This window comes from Dipodomys spectabilis, unplaced genomic scaffold (genome assembly GCF_019054845.1).
Source record: "Dipodomys spectabilis isolate Male_0828 unplaced genomic scaffold, ASM1905484v1 ptg000041l, whole genome shotgun sequence".
NCBI lineage: Eukaryota > Metazoa > Chordata > Mammalia > Rodentia > Heteromyidae > Dipodomys > Dipodomys spectabilis.
The window spans coordinates 643,082-658,751 of record NW_024870718.1 but is presented as its reverse complement, the minus strand read 5'-3'; the positions used below and the strand labels follow the sequence as shown (position 1 = coordinate 658,751).

Sequence of the window (15,670 nt, the reverse complement as noted above, 5' to 3'; positions counted from 1 at the left end):
CAAGCATAATCTTTGCCAAGATTTGGTCAGAAAACACTCACACAAAAAATTTCCACAGATACATTTTTACTTAACCTATGAGACAATGTCTAGGTATATTATTATCTAAACTATTTTAGAGCAAGCTAAAATCACTTCTCCAATCTCAGGAAAATGCTTGACCAGCTGTTCATCTATGCTTAAGCAAGCAGAAGAGCCACTTGCTCAGCTCCCAGGAGTCTGTGACATGTGTTTTGAGATAGAGAGAGAGAACATTTTCCCTCTCTAGCCTGGCGTTCCAAGAGCTTTCCTAATCCCAAACACAGTCCTCAGATAATCCCGAGCCTGGAGCCTGCATCATTCTGCCCCCTTCAACATAGACCCTGAGTCTTCACAGTTCGGGTAGACATTTGTCCCAGCAAGACCTCATTTGGGAAATCTTAAGCTGCAGAAAGAAGTAGCACTTAAGCAAGGCTTACTTTGAATCCATTAGCTCCACACAGCTAACTCAGTTGATAAATAAGTACTTGAAAAGCCACCACCTTTGGACTTAGATGTAAAGGCTTCAAATTATGATCAAATTTAAAATGAAAATGACAAAATAGTCATTGATAAAAAATTGTAAATGTGAGCAATCGACCAAACTATATAAGTTTTTTCCACTATACACATAATTTTAGAGAAATAAGATCAATAGCATTTTTAGGAACAATAAGAGTTCCTTGTTACAAATAGGCAACCATGGATATATGCCTGTATAAAGGTTGCATCATTACGTACTTAAATTTAGAGGAGACTACATGCTTCAGCAGCAGGTCTACCCAAATTACAACAATACAGAGTTTAACATGGCACTTGCACAAGGATGATATGAAAATTAGTGAAGTATTCCATATTATAGTAAGATATGGCTGTTGCTTTGTATTGTGAAAAAAATTTGTAGGGACACAAAAGATGGACTGGCATTTTTGAAATTTAAGAAACTTAACCAAACCATTACGACTTAGGAGAACAATTTGTACAGCCTTCGACAATTTCAAAGAGGTAGTGATACATACTTATCCTTTTGGAAATATCAAATGCAGTTTCTTCCAAGTTGTTCTTTAGACCTGGTTTGATATAATGGTTCAACAGAAGGAGATACAGAGAATCATTGCTATTTCTATTCCCAGCAGCAAGATGCAAGGGGGTCAAGAGGCCTTTAGTTTGGGGATTGGTATCTGCAACATGATGAAGTAATAAAGAAGCCACTCTGGTATTATTCCACATTTAAGCACTGTGCAGGGGTGTCCAGCCATTCAGAGTTATTGCATGAATATCTGCCTTGAGCTACCAGCTCATGGACAATGTCTAAGTGTCCATTCTAGGCTTCCCGATGAAGAGGGGTATACTCATCCTCATCCCTAGTTTTCATCTGGGAGGCCTTTTTGGAAAGTAGTCTCCACACCATAGTAAGCCGATATATTTTGGCATCCCAAAGAAGAAATTTGCTTGGATCCTATTCCATTTTTTCTTGCAATTGATACCATTCCTCACTTTTTCATCTTGTTCCTTGTCTTCGTCAGAATTGCCTAACCAGAGAATTTCAGTGCCAGTGGGAATGAGATGTCCAAGTATTTCCCCAATAGTTCACATTGGTTGAACTGGTCAGAAAAAACTGGTGAATTTTCTGCATATGTTTTTTCACCATGACTTATTTTCTTTTTCCATTTTTACTATTCTAAATTATTCTAACTGGAGACTAGGGAATTGATAGAGAGCAGAGGAAAGATTTTCCTCAGTATTCAAAGGTACAGACTGAAAATGAGGACCAGTGGTGTCTTCATGTGCACCTTATTCTAGGAATGAGAAAATAGGAAACAATGCCTTCTATGTAAATGATTTGGGAAATACCATGTTATAGTGTAAGAGAACTCACTATTCAACATATGGGCTTTAAGAGCTTTCTAGTAGCTTTCTAATGTTGGTATCTAACATTAGAAAAAATGCATAATGCAGTAGTAAAATAGAAGTCCTTTGTATGACTACCTAAATTCTTGTTTTTTTTAAAGACACTTGTTTTCATCTAAAAATAGGCCTATCTATTGTCTTCAGGTGACTTTGATGATTGAAGATGCTTAATGAGAAGTCAAAATGTATTAGCAGTCCCTTGCTATCAATTAAATTTCACTTTTTCTTCTTGGAGAATATAATGATCAAAGCAATAGTTCAGAATCAGCAAGCAATAGTTCAGAATCATGCTTCAAGTGCAAGTGAATCACCAGTAAGTAATCCTCGATTCCATTTTCCACAAAGTTTTGTCACAGATACAATCTGCCTGCCTTCTCTAGCTGCTTTCCTAGCCTGGACCTATTCCTTCATTGTACAGGAAAAGTGTGATTCAACTGATTTCAGTCAGATCTGTTAGTAGAATTATCAAATATTTAGATTCTGTTTTTTAAAAAATTAGTTGTGGGGCCTGACCTCTAGGCCTGGGCACTGTCCTTGAGCTCTTCATATCAAGGCAAGCGCTCTACAACTTGAGCCACAGCACCACTTCTGGATTTTTTTGTTTATGTTGTGCTGTTTTGGGAAATGGCAGAGCAGAAAGAGAAATGATACAACCAAAAACATAAAAGCAAAATAAATTAGGATAATTATGGAGCAATCATATTGTCTATGAGAACCATGAAAGAGAGAGAGAGAAAGAGATACAGATGTGCAATGACCTAGCTAGCCACAAAATCCATGCTTCTAATCAATTTACAGAGCAAACAATTTTTTTATTTTTTAAAAGAGATGGAAATAGAATTTATGTATTTACTTGAAATTAGTAAATACATTTTTAGTCGCTGACATAAAGAGACATAGCTTTGACCAAATTACAGACAAAAATCTTAATCCTTTGGCTGTGAAGGTGGCTCAGTGTGGAGTGCTTGCCTTGCAGCTTACTACAATGCAGACACTACTTTCCAAAAAAGGCCACTCATATGAATACTATATATGAGGATGAGTATACCCCTCTTCATCGGGAAGCCTAGAGTGGATACCTAGACATTGTCCATGAGTTGGTATCTCAAGGCAGATATCCAATAACTGAGGATGGTTGGAGACCCCTGCACAGTGCTTATATGTGGAACTTATTTCAACAGCATACACACACACACACACACACACACACACACACACACACACACAAACACACACACACACACACACACACACACACACACACCATCAGATTTCTTCTTAAATATTTTTTGTGTATGGTCTTAAGAAGAAATTTACATTACTAACTTGAATTTCTGACAGGACAATATAATCACTGTACATCTTGCTTCTATGATCTCAGTTTTAAATTACTATCTAAGTATGTGCATTACATAAGTATAGGAAAAAGTAAGAGCCACACGGGTGGCTCAGGTCTTTAATCCTACTTAATCAAAAAGATGAAATCTTATGATTGTGCTTTGAAACCAGACCAAGAAAAAAAAAGTCCATTAGATATGATTTGAAAGTAACCACAGAAGCTTGAAATGGAGCTGTATTATAAGCATTTACTGCTAGCCTTGAGAAAACTAAAACAAAATAAATATCAAATTCTGACACAGAGCCAGGCCCTGAGTTCAAGCTCTAGTATTAGCACCAAACTAATGAATGAAAGAATGAATGAACTAAAAATAAATTAAATGGTCACATGTGGAGAGACAGGTAAAATATAACAACCGTGGTGACTGGATTATGTATTATTTTGTAATAAGGCAAATTATCATTTTTCCTAATCACTAATATATTATTTGAACATTTTGTACAATAAACCCTGAATTTGCCATGCATGTATGTGTGTGTGTACATGTGCGCACATGTGTGTGTATATGTGTGTGTATGTGAGTGCGGTTGCAATGTTACTTGCCAATGAGGACAGAGTGAGGCTGAAAAGAGCTGTGTTGCAATGTTGTTATTTATCAGTGTTCCGTCCTGTCATTTCAGTGGAACCACCCTTCTGTACATTTTATTTGTCAAATAATAACATCATCATAATCAAAGCATTTACAACATTAAGTTATATAAAAGAGATCACTTTCAGTTCTTTGTATATGTTAGGCAAGATGATACACATATATTTAGGTAGTAAGTTATTGCTGTAAGATGACTGTCAGTACAAAATATGTTTTTGACCTCTTAAATTGGTTATACTTTTAAGATATACTCATGCAGTGACTTGACCAAACAGGTATTACTCTCTGGTTATTCCTGTGAAACTCAAGGTGGATAAACTCTTTCCGGATTTCTGTTGAAAATAACTTTCTTTGTAAGAACGTATCTATTCACACTAAGATAAAAATTCCCGTATTTTTTTTAGGTTTGAATATCCCATCATCTTGACTGAAAATCAGTATTGTGGATATGTTTGTTAGATATACATTGCATATACGAAATAAAAATCACGTGTCACCTTCAGATTGTGGATGCATTTGAAGTTGTATTTTACATACAAAGGTTTCTTCATTAACAGTTATTTTGTGGGAGTAACTATCACAACTTTAACAAATAAGGCTTTTTGAATATCTTTTCCAATATAAATAACATCCCAGAGCGAGTCTTGCAATTTCTGAAAACCGTTTGAATATTTTAGTGTTATTTCAGTTCATTGACTATACAGCTAAAGACATTTCTGAAATAAACATTGTTAAAATCTGAAAATGTAAGTGGGTATATAAGCTTTTCATGCATCATTTTATGAAAAGACAGTTTTTATGAAACTAAAAGATATAGAATAAAAGAATGGAAGTGAATTGGGTGAGCTAATTATTAGTATAACTTTGTTTACTATTAGCACAGTCCTTTGAATGTACATGATGAAGTTAAATTATGCCCTTTGTGATACTATGCTTCAGTTATTTTTAGAATCTTCCTAGTTATAAGAGTGAATTTGTAGTATAAATAAATGTCTTTGGAAATGATTAGGATTAATCTTGTGTTTTGTTTTCTACTCGCAAGAAAATGAGTTATTTTCAAGAGTTAACAGTTTACAATTAAATCTTCAGTATCATAAGAAATTTTGAACAAAAATAGTAGTATTGATGTCTTTTGCGGGGGGGAGAGTCTGGTAGTGGGCCCTGAACTCTGGGCCTGGGCACTGTCCCTCAGCTCTTCAGTTCAAGGATAGCGCTCTTCCACTTGAGCCACAGCGCAACTTGCGGCTTTTTTCTTTTTGCTTATGTGGTGCTGAGGAATCAAACCCAGGGCTTCACGCATGCAAGGCAAGCGCTCTACAACTGAGCCACCTTCCCAGCCCTCTATGTCTTTTTCAACCAATTGTATTTGCAAGTTGGAGAGTCTTTAATTCATGCTTAGGTCTTGTTGTCTATGATTTTTATCCTCTTATTCCTAACATTAATGATAGGTCAGACTGCATTTTTGGGTACGTGAAAGGTAAAATATTTATCTAGGGACAAAGGTGATTTTTATATGTCTTACTTTAATAGCATTTTAAAGTAGTAACTTTCTCTCAAAATGTTGGGCATAAAAAGCAATCAAAATACTTCTAATGGTAAACAACTTAGGTGAGCTACAATGTGGAAATGATTGGTACATAAGACCTGCAGTCTGTTTCCATCAGGAATTGGGGAGGTCATTCTTTCAGTAAGACAGTGTTAAACAGAGATAGGGTCCCCAGGAAGTGCAGTGTTGAGTGAAGGGATAGAATATGATTTCTGCTATTTTGACCTAGAAATCAAGAATGTTATACTTTAGCACTTCCTTTCACCAGGGAGGTATGCATTGATTATGAACTTTGAGTTTTCATATTACAGTTCCCTATTTTCTAACAAAGATAAAGTGAAATATTATGAGTGTACACAAAAATTCTGGGAAATTTTCCTAGAATTTGTAGACTAAGTGCTGGTATTTTAGTCATAAAATAGAATGAGGTTAATTGATACAGTGGGAGATGAACCTCAGGCTAACAACTACCATGTGTGCAATGTTGTACTAGTAATTCCAACTCTGAAGACTTCAATATCATCATCTGAGAATTAAAATGTAAGTAGTTCCACTTTATGGAATTATTGTGAGGATTAAATTATATACCATAGGTAAAGTACTTGGAAAAACAATCAATTAGCATTTGGCAAATTCTTCCTGTTATTTTATCCTGTGGTTAATTCTAACATGTTTTACTGTGATTTTTATTGTGTCTGTTTATGATGTACGATGTGATGTATTGATATTCATTGCATTGATCATTTTTCTGTCACTATGAGGAAAATACCTGCAAACAAAATTTCTGAGGGGAAACTATTATATTGACTCATGGTTTAAGAGAACACAGTTTAAGATCAGATGTCTCCATTGTTTTTAATTATATTTTTATTATCATAACTAGTTGTACAAGGGAATTTCCATTCAATAAATCATGCTTTTAAGTATAATGGATCTTTATATAACTTTTCCCTACCCTTCTAAACCTCACCACACTTTAATTTTTTTCTAGTTTCATACTATCTGCATTGAATATCATGTCTTCACTTTCTTCCTCCATAACTCTCTTTATTCCTTCCCTTTGACTTCCCCTCACATCTTCCAAGGGATAGTTTCCTGGTATTAATTTTGTTGGATTAAAAGTTCAATTTTATAAAAAAAAATTATATCTTTTAAATACTCCTCTACAAATGGCATGATTTGGTTAATATTGCTATGTAAAATTGTATAAAGTTCTAGCTTCCAAATATGAGACAGAACATGGGTCCTTTGTGTGTCTGGCTTTGACTTCATTTACTTAACATATTTTGAGATCTATCCATTTCTTTGCAAATAACGTAACAGACTTCATAATGGATAGGTACAATCCACTTATGTATATATGACACACTTTTGCCAACCATCCTTCCACCAAAGGGCATCTGTGCTGTTTCCATAACTTGGGTACGGTGAAGAGTGCAGTAGTGAACATGGTTGTGAAAGAGATATTACTGTAACTTTTTGGAAGAATTCATCACTCTCTTTCTGGGAGCAATGCTCTAGCCAGTTTTCAAGAATAAGCACATCCCTCCCTTCATCTCCATCACAACGCATTGCAAACAAGTCCTCAAAAACAAACTACCCCTTATAGGTTTTAATAAGCTAAAACCACACTGTGCCCATATTCTTTCAATACATTTTAATAATTACATATAATTTAGTGAGAACCTACTATGTACTTTCCTAATTTGGGAATGAGGGACATAAAAAGAGTAAAAGTAAGAAATATGCAATTTAATTAGTTATCATATTTAAAATCTTTTTCAGCTCTGACTAATAGGCTCACTTATAATTATTTTAATCTTTATTTGATTACTTCATCTATCCCCTAAATTATAACAGGTGAGTAAATACAAAGGCAAAAAGTGTGTTTGATTTTGACACTCATGTGTGAGGATGCACAATATGGGCAAAGAGATGGAATGGAATTAATAGCAATTTCCCACTTTGTTAAAGTAGAGATGGTTTTCCCAAACTGATTCTCACAATTCATATTCCGTTCAACAAAAAGAAACTTGTAACAATTCCCTTTGTTTTGCTCCTTATTAACTTTTGTTTCCATTTTATTTTATAATGAAGGATGATTTCATAAATCTACTGTAGATGCAAAAATATGTTAATATATTTCTAACTATATGCATTGATCTATACATACACACATATTTTACACAGGTTACAATGATAATTTATAACTTCTGTAACTATAAATTTACTAAATTATTAAAAACATCGACGGCTCATGCGTGGAATCCTGGTTACTCAAGAGGCTGAGATCTGACGATCATGGTTTGAAGTCATCCTGGGAAGAAAAGTCCATGAGCCTCTTATCTCCTAACACCCAACAGAAAATCAGAATTGGAACTGTGGCTCAAAGTATTAGAGTGGTAGCCTTGAGAGAAAAAGCTCATGGACATCACCCAGGATCTTAGTTCAAGAACTACAATCTACCCCAAAAAATCTATTTAATTTACACCTGTGTAAGTAGAGTATTTCCATCACCCAAATGCACATCCATGCTCATTTGCAAGGTAACTCTGTTTTGTCTGAAGTACGCCTAACATTATCACTAAAGGAGCATTGGAACATGGGTTCATTCTATCTCTCTAATGGATTTTTCTCCACTCAAATACTTAAGTGTTACAATTGTTCTAATTATTTAAAATCATAGTTTTTTTTCTTTAATATCCCTAATATTAGCGTTTGAATTGAGTGTTTTGTGCCCCTTAAATGGGTGTTCTTAGCACTTTGTCATGCCCGCAGCCTTAAGTTATCCTGATTATTTTTCAGCTAGAAACTGGCTTCCTACTTGTGTATGAATTTGGCCTCAGTGCACTTGATGTTATTCTTCCTGAAATTTAGAACAACAGTTGCATGACATTGTGTACACAACTTTCTGTTCAGTCTGGGTTTTTGCCACTATCCTCACAACATTGCATTCCCATGTAGTCACGAATTTCATAAGCTTGTCATAGCTGATTTTTTAAATCTTTCATTTCCTGCAGGTTTTTGAGTACTGAATAAATTTTTGTTTTCCTGGGTTGTTTGTTTCATTTGAATCTATGTGTTGACTTGTTCCTCACTTTTCCTTTTGTTTCTTTCCCTGAAGTTCTTACCTAAAGTGCTGAGAAACCAATTCTTCTCTCTCAAGATAGTCAGGGTGAATATTATTTATTCCAAAGCAATTTCAATATCTATGAATGGTATACACACGCTAAGCGCTGAGTAGGGTGTTTTTATTTTCACGGCAGTCTTTGGCATACACAGACAGATCATGAAATATATGAAGAAAATAAAACTACAGATGAATGCCAGGAGGAGAATAAGCTATTATTAATTGTTTGACAGAGGTTTCTTTCTAGTGAATGAAATATTTCGCTTGATTCAGGATTTCACAAAATCATATTGCTAGGAGGAACCTAAACAATCATCTAATACTATAGACTTGAGAGTGATGAATTGACTTCATGAATAATTTACTTTTGGGTCAAATAAAAACAGGCTTCCAAAAAGAGAGTAGATTTTAGAGAAACATGATGAATTTTATGTAAATAGGTCCTTAGCTGACTTTTTTAATTTGTGAACTAATACAGGGAATTAAAGTACAGCAAGATAAAAAAATAAAAACTTCACATTGAAATACTCATTTGTGTTTGTGTATGTGTGCATGCATGTGCGAGTACGCACACGCACATGTGCCTTGCTCATGCATGCATTCATCATTCTTGAGGCTTGATAGTGCCTGGGAACTATTCCTCAGCTTCTGTGCCCAAGGATAGTGGTCTACCACTTCAGCCACTGCTACAATTCTGGTTTTTTTTTTGAGATAATAGCTTGTATTTTCATGATTAAACAGTGGTCTTCAGATCTCAGACTCCCGTGTAGCTAGCAAAGCTTATTCAGCCTCTTGGTAGGTAGTTAAAATTCTGCCTGTCCTCTATGCTTCACTGCTCTTTTATACTTTTCCTGAGGTATTCACAAGCCTAAGTCATATATATGTCCAGTTGTTTTAAAATATTCTTACTGCTTGGCACAAGTGGATCCCATGTGTACTCTTAACTATTTAGGAGGCTTGAGAACAGAACGCAAAACAAAAGTTTAATGGACTTACTTCTCAATCTATAGCTGGGTGAATTGGATCATTTCCACCATCATGCACTATCTAGAAACTAAGATTGGAAGGACTGCAGATCCAGGCCAGTCAAGGTAGCAAGCTAGACAAGTTGGTGTGCAACTCTGATGTCATTGGTGATAGAAAGGCTAAAAAGACAGATCAGGTGCATGTTCTTGTGGAAAGGGAACCCCGGCCTGCAAGAACAATATACCCCAAGTTGAAATCCACACATTTTCCCACAACCAAAATAAGTATATACATTAACATCCAAAAACTTAATACAATCTGTTCTTTGCTCTAATATCAGCTTTATCTGATTATCATATGATGTGACAGAATAATTTCATTAAAATTATGATAATTTAAAAAGACCTAGAAAATTCTTTCTCACTTATTAAGTGCGCATGAATGGCAAATTGTCTCATTTCTTACATATTTGACTACCACTATAAATTCGTCTTATGATTATAATTAATAGTAATACTTCTGATTTATTACTTTACTTTGTAACAGTTTTTAAATTTTTTGCTTTTCTGCTGAAGTTGAAGTATTTAAATAGGATCATAAAAGTATATTCCTGGGTATTTAGGGAAGTTTTTTTTTTATTGTGAAAATACTGAACAGAGGGGTTACAATTACATGGGCAAGACAGTGAGTACATTTCTTATCAAGCATTGTAGCCTCCTCCTTTGTTTACTTTTCCCATCCCTTCCCATCCTCAGACCCCACAATCCCCTCCCCAAGTTATAAAGTTCGTTTTTGACATGACAAGTTATATTTCTCATTGTTGAAAAAGGTCCACCTGTATCTTTATTTAAACGACTTGTTTTTCCACTTCCCCTCCACAAATTATACCGTAATTAAATACAGTGAAAGCAGGGGTTATACTGTGGGGGAGGTACATACAAAGCAACAAAGAAATATTTTTATAATTGCGTTAGAAACAAATGCATGAAAGAAAAAAAATATTTAAAATACACATCTTAGGGTTCACTTTACTAACATCACCTTATCTGACCTTTCCTGCTTGACTCATACATATACTAGATATTGCAAATAAGGGAAATCACGGGACCTATGTTTTTTAGGGCTTGGCTTACTTCACTTAATATAATTTTTTCCAAGTCTTTCCATTTCCTAACAAATGGAGCAATGTCATTCTTTCTGATGGAGGCATAGAATTCCATTGTGTATATATACCACATTTTCTTGATCCATTCATCTACTGAGGGGCATCTGGGTTGGTTCCATATTTTAGCTATGGTAAATAATGTTGCAATAAACATAGTAGTGCTGGTAGCTTTAGTGTGGTCTTGTTTGTAAACATTTGGGTAAATGCCCAAAAGTGGGAATGCTGGGTCATAGGAAAGCTCTATGTGGAATCTTTGAGGAATCTCCATACTGCTTTCCAAAGTTTTTGAACAAGTTTACACTCCCAGCAACAATGAAGTAAAGTTCCCTTCTTTCCACATCCCCTCCAGCATCTGTTGTTATTAGAGTTCTTGATGTTTGCCATTCTAACTGGGGTGAGGTAGTATCTCAATGTTGTTTTGATTTGCATTTCTTTTATGGCTAGGGAGGTTGAGCATTTCTTCATGTGTTTACTGGCCATCCATCTTTCTTCTTCAGAGAAGTTTCTCTTTAAGTCCTTAGCCCACTTGTTTATTGGGCAGTAGTTTCTTTGAGGATTTGTTGTTGGGGGATTTAATATTTTGAGTTCCAAGTACATTTTAGATATGAGACCCTTGTCCATTGTACGCCTAGTGAAGATCTTCTCCAATATGTGGGCTTTCCATTGATCTTGCTAGCTATGTCCTTTGCCATGCAGAAGCTCTGCAACTTCATGCAATCTCATTTGTCCAACATTTCCTTAATTTTTTGTGTTTCTGGGTCTCTATTAAGAAAATTTCGGCCTGTGCCAAGGAGAGCTAGATTTATTCCTATTCCATCCTGTAATGTTTTCAGATTGTCTGCTTTGACTCTGAGGTCTTTGATCAATTAGGAGTTGATTCTGGTGCAGGGTGACATATAAGGGTCTAGCTTTAGTTTTCTACAACTAGTTAACCAATTTTGCCAGCACCATTTACTGAAGAGGCTGTCTTTCTTCCATTCTAGTTTTTTTAACTCCCTGATCAAAGATTAGATGGCTATAGGTCTGTAGGTTCATTTTTGGGTTTTCCATTCTATTCCATTGGTCCTGAGGTCTGTTCTTGTGCCAGTACCAAGCTGGTTTGATTACTATGGCTTTAGAGTAGAGTTTGAAATTTGGTATTGATATTCCTCCAGCAGTGTTCCTTCCGTTGAGGAGCGTTTTTGCTATTCGGGGTCTTTGATTGTTCCATATGAATTTTTGGATTGCCTCTTTTATTTCCTTGAAGAATGAGGTTGGAATTTTGATAGGTATCGCATTGAATTTGTCGATATCCTTGGGAAATATTGCCATTTTCACGATGTGTTAATCTTTCCAATCCAGGAGCATTAGAGGTTTTGCCATTTTCTAAGTTCTGTTTTGATTTCCTTTTTCAAGTTTTTAAAATTTTCATCATAGAAGTCCTTCACTTCTTTGGTTAATTCCTATGTATTTTATTTTTTGTGGGGCTATTACAAATGGAGTTGCTTTCCTAATTTCAGCCCCACTTTTCTCATTGTTAGCATACAGATAAGCCATTGATTTTTGAGGGTTAATTTTATGCCCTGCTACTTTGCCAAAGTTTTGAATCAGATTGAGTAATTTGGCAGTGGAGTCTTTGGGATTCTTTAAGTACAAGATCATGTCATCTGCAAAGAGGGAGAGTTTTATTTCTTCTTTCTCTATTTGGATCCCCTTTATGTCTGCATCTTGTCTTATTGCTGTAGCTAGGCATTCTAATACTAGGTTGAAGAGAAGTGGAGAAATTGGACATCCTTGTCTTGTTCCTGAGTTAAGAGGAAATGGCTTTAGTTTTTCACCATTAAGTAGGTTTGTCATATACAGCCTTTATTATATTGAGGAATGTTCCATGGATTCCTACCTTTTCCAAAACCTTCATCATAAAAGGGTGTTGGATCTTTTCTAATGCTTTTTCTGCATATATTGAGATAACCATGTGGTTCTTATCCTTGCTCCTGTTGATGTGATGAATATTATTAATTGATTTGCGTATATTGAACCAGCTTTGTATCCCTGAACTGAATCCTGTTTGATCATGGTGTATTATTTTTTGGATGAATTGTTGAAGTTGATTGGCCAAACTTTTGTTGAGAAGTTTTGCATCTATGTTCATCAAAGAAATGGGTCTATAGTTCTCTTTCTTTGATGAGTCCCTGCCTGGTTTTGGGATAAGGGTGATGATGGCTTCATAGAATGTGTTCAGTTGTGAAATTTCTCTTTCAATTTCATTGAAGAGTTGAAGGAGTATTGGTGTGAGCTCAGCATTGAAGGCCTTGTAGAATCCCGCTGTAAAACCATCTGGTCCTGGACTTTTCTTAGCTGGAAGGTCTCTTATTGCTGTTTCTATTTCAATGCTTGATATGTGCCTGTTGAGATGGTTTAACTCATCTTGGTTCAGTTTTGGCATGTCAATATTTGCTAGGAAAAGGTCCATTTCTGCCAAGTTATCAAACTTATTACCATAAAAGTTTTGAGAAGTATTCCATTAAAATGTTCTGAATCTTGGTTGTTTCTGTGGTGATGTTTCCATTCTCATCTCTGATTTTATTAATTTGGGTGTGTTCTGTTCTTTTTATGATGATATTTGCTAAGGGTCTGTCAATTTTGTTAATTTTTTCGAAGAACAAACTCTTTGTTTTGTTGATTCTTTCTATATTTTTTTGGATTCTAGTTCATTTAATTCTGATTTAATTGTAATTATTTCTTTCCGTCTATTGGATTGGGTTTTATCGTGCTGCTATTTTTCAAAGAGGTTCAGATATCTCCTTAAATTGTTGGTTTCACATCTGTCCAAATTGTTGATTTAGGAACTCAGAGCTATAAACTTGCCTCTGAGTACTGCCTTTGCTGTGTCCCATTGGAGCTGGTAATTTTTGTGCTCTTTTTTGTTCAATAGCATGAACATTTGAAATTCCGTTCTAATGTATTCCTTGACTCACTCGTGATTCAGCAGTGTGTTGTTCAGCCTCCATGTGTTACCGGATACTCTTTGGTGGTTTATGGTGTTGAGTTCTAATTTTATTCCCTTGTGGTCAGAGAGAATGCAAGGTATAACTTCAATGTTTCTGAATTTGGACAAGTTTGTTTTGTGGCCTAAAATGTGGTCTATTTTAGAAACTGTTCATGTGCTGCTGAGAAAAATGTGTATTCTGATGCTGCTGGGTGAAATATTCAGTAGATGTCTGTTTAATCTAGTTGGTCTATGCAGTAGTTTAGATATGCTGTTTCTCTGTTGAGTTTTTGCAGAGTTGATCTATCTAGTGGGGAAAGTGGTGTGTTAAAATCCTCAACTATTAATGTCATTGGATTTATGTGGAATTTGAGGGAAAGTAGTGTTTCTTGGATAAATTTGGGTGCTCCGTTGTTTATCAAATAGATATTTAGAATTGTAATATATCCTCCTGAAGGTGACATCCCTTAATTAGTATGTAGTGACCTTCTTTTTCTCTTCTCACAAATTTTAATTTGAAGTCTATTATATCTGATTTTAGGATTGCAACTCCCGCCTGTTTATTGGGGTCATTTGCTTGGTAGATTTTGTTCCAGCCTTTCACATTGAAAATGTGTTTGTTTTTACGGGCAAGCTGTGACTCCTGAAGTCAGCAGATAGAAGGATCTTGTTTTTTAATCCAACTAGAGAATATATGCTGCTTAATTGGAGAGTTAAATCCGTTAATGTTAAGAGACAGGGCTGAGAGGTATTTGGGAGTTCCAGCCATGTTATCCACCTTCTTGGGGGCTGTGAAAACTGGGTTCTTATGGTTCTTGGATTCTCAGTTTGGGTGCAGTTTCTTGGCCTTTATTGTGGTCTTGTTGGTTTTCTTTGTTTAGGACGTCTTTAAGAATCTTTTGTAGGGCTGGTTTGGTGGAGTTGTATTGTTTCTATTTTAATTTGTTATGAAAGGTTTTTATTTGGCCTTCAGTTATGATGGAGAGCTTACCTGGGTACTGGTTGATAATTGTTTGTTTTTAGGACATGGCATATATCATTCCAGGCTCTTCTTGCTTTGATTGTCTCTGCTCAGAAATATGAGCTGATTCTAATTGGTTTCCCTTTATAGGTGATTAATCTTTTCTCCCTGACAGCTTTAAGGAACTTTTCCTTGGTCTGAGTTGATCCTGTGTGGATTATAATGTGACCATGGGATGTGCTATTCTGGTCTGGCCTATTTGGGGTTCTAAAAGTTACTTGTATTTGAATAGGCCTATCTTTTTGCATGTTTGGGAATTTCTCTTCTAGGATCCTGTTAAACAAATTTCCTAGACCATTAACTTCTGTTTCTAGGTGCTCCTCTACACCCATTATCCTTAGATTGGGCCTTCTGATGGTGTCTTCCAAGTGTTGGTAGATCTCTCACATTTCTTGTATTTGTCTTGGATGGTTGTATGTTCTTTGTCTATAATGTCTATAATGTCTAGGCTGTCTTCAATCCCCAAAATTCGATCTTCTGCCTGGTCTAACCTGCTGTGGGGACTTTCTACTTTGTTTTTTATTTCTTTTCCTTCTAGTTGGTCAGCTTTGATGGCTTCAAATTCTTTGTTGAAGCTTTGTTTTAGATATTGTATGAACTTCTTTACTTCCTTACTTTGATGTTCAGTGTTTATTCTCAAATCTCTTAGTTGATTGGTTATGGTTTCCTTGGACTCCCATTCCTTTTGTTGGTTTCCATTCAGCATTCCCTTTGTGGTCTCCCTGACTTCCTTCAGCTCTTTGTTAATGGATTCCATGAATGCCTTTAGTGATCTATGTGTATTCTCATCCTGCTCTCTCAATTCCTGTATTACTCTTTGATTAGTTTCCTCCCATTCGTGAAATTCCTGTAGTTCTGTTTGAGTGTTCTCAGCCTGCTCATGCCATTCCTGCCTTTCTCTTTGAGTATTCTCAAGCTGCTCACGCAAATCCTGTATCAGTTTTTGAGTAGCTTCCT

The 15,670-nt window shown here is 35.6% G+C and overlaps 1 pseudogene; it reads left to right on the top strand.

Moving 5' to 3' along the window:
- Positions 1 to 779: 779 nt before the first annotated feature.
- On the top strand, positions 780 to 879 carry LOC122106445 (annotated as a pseudogene).
- The last annotated feature ends 14,791 nt before the right edge of the window (positions 880 to 15,670 follow it).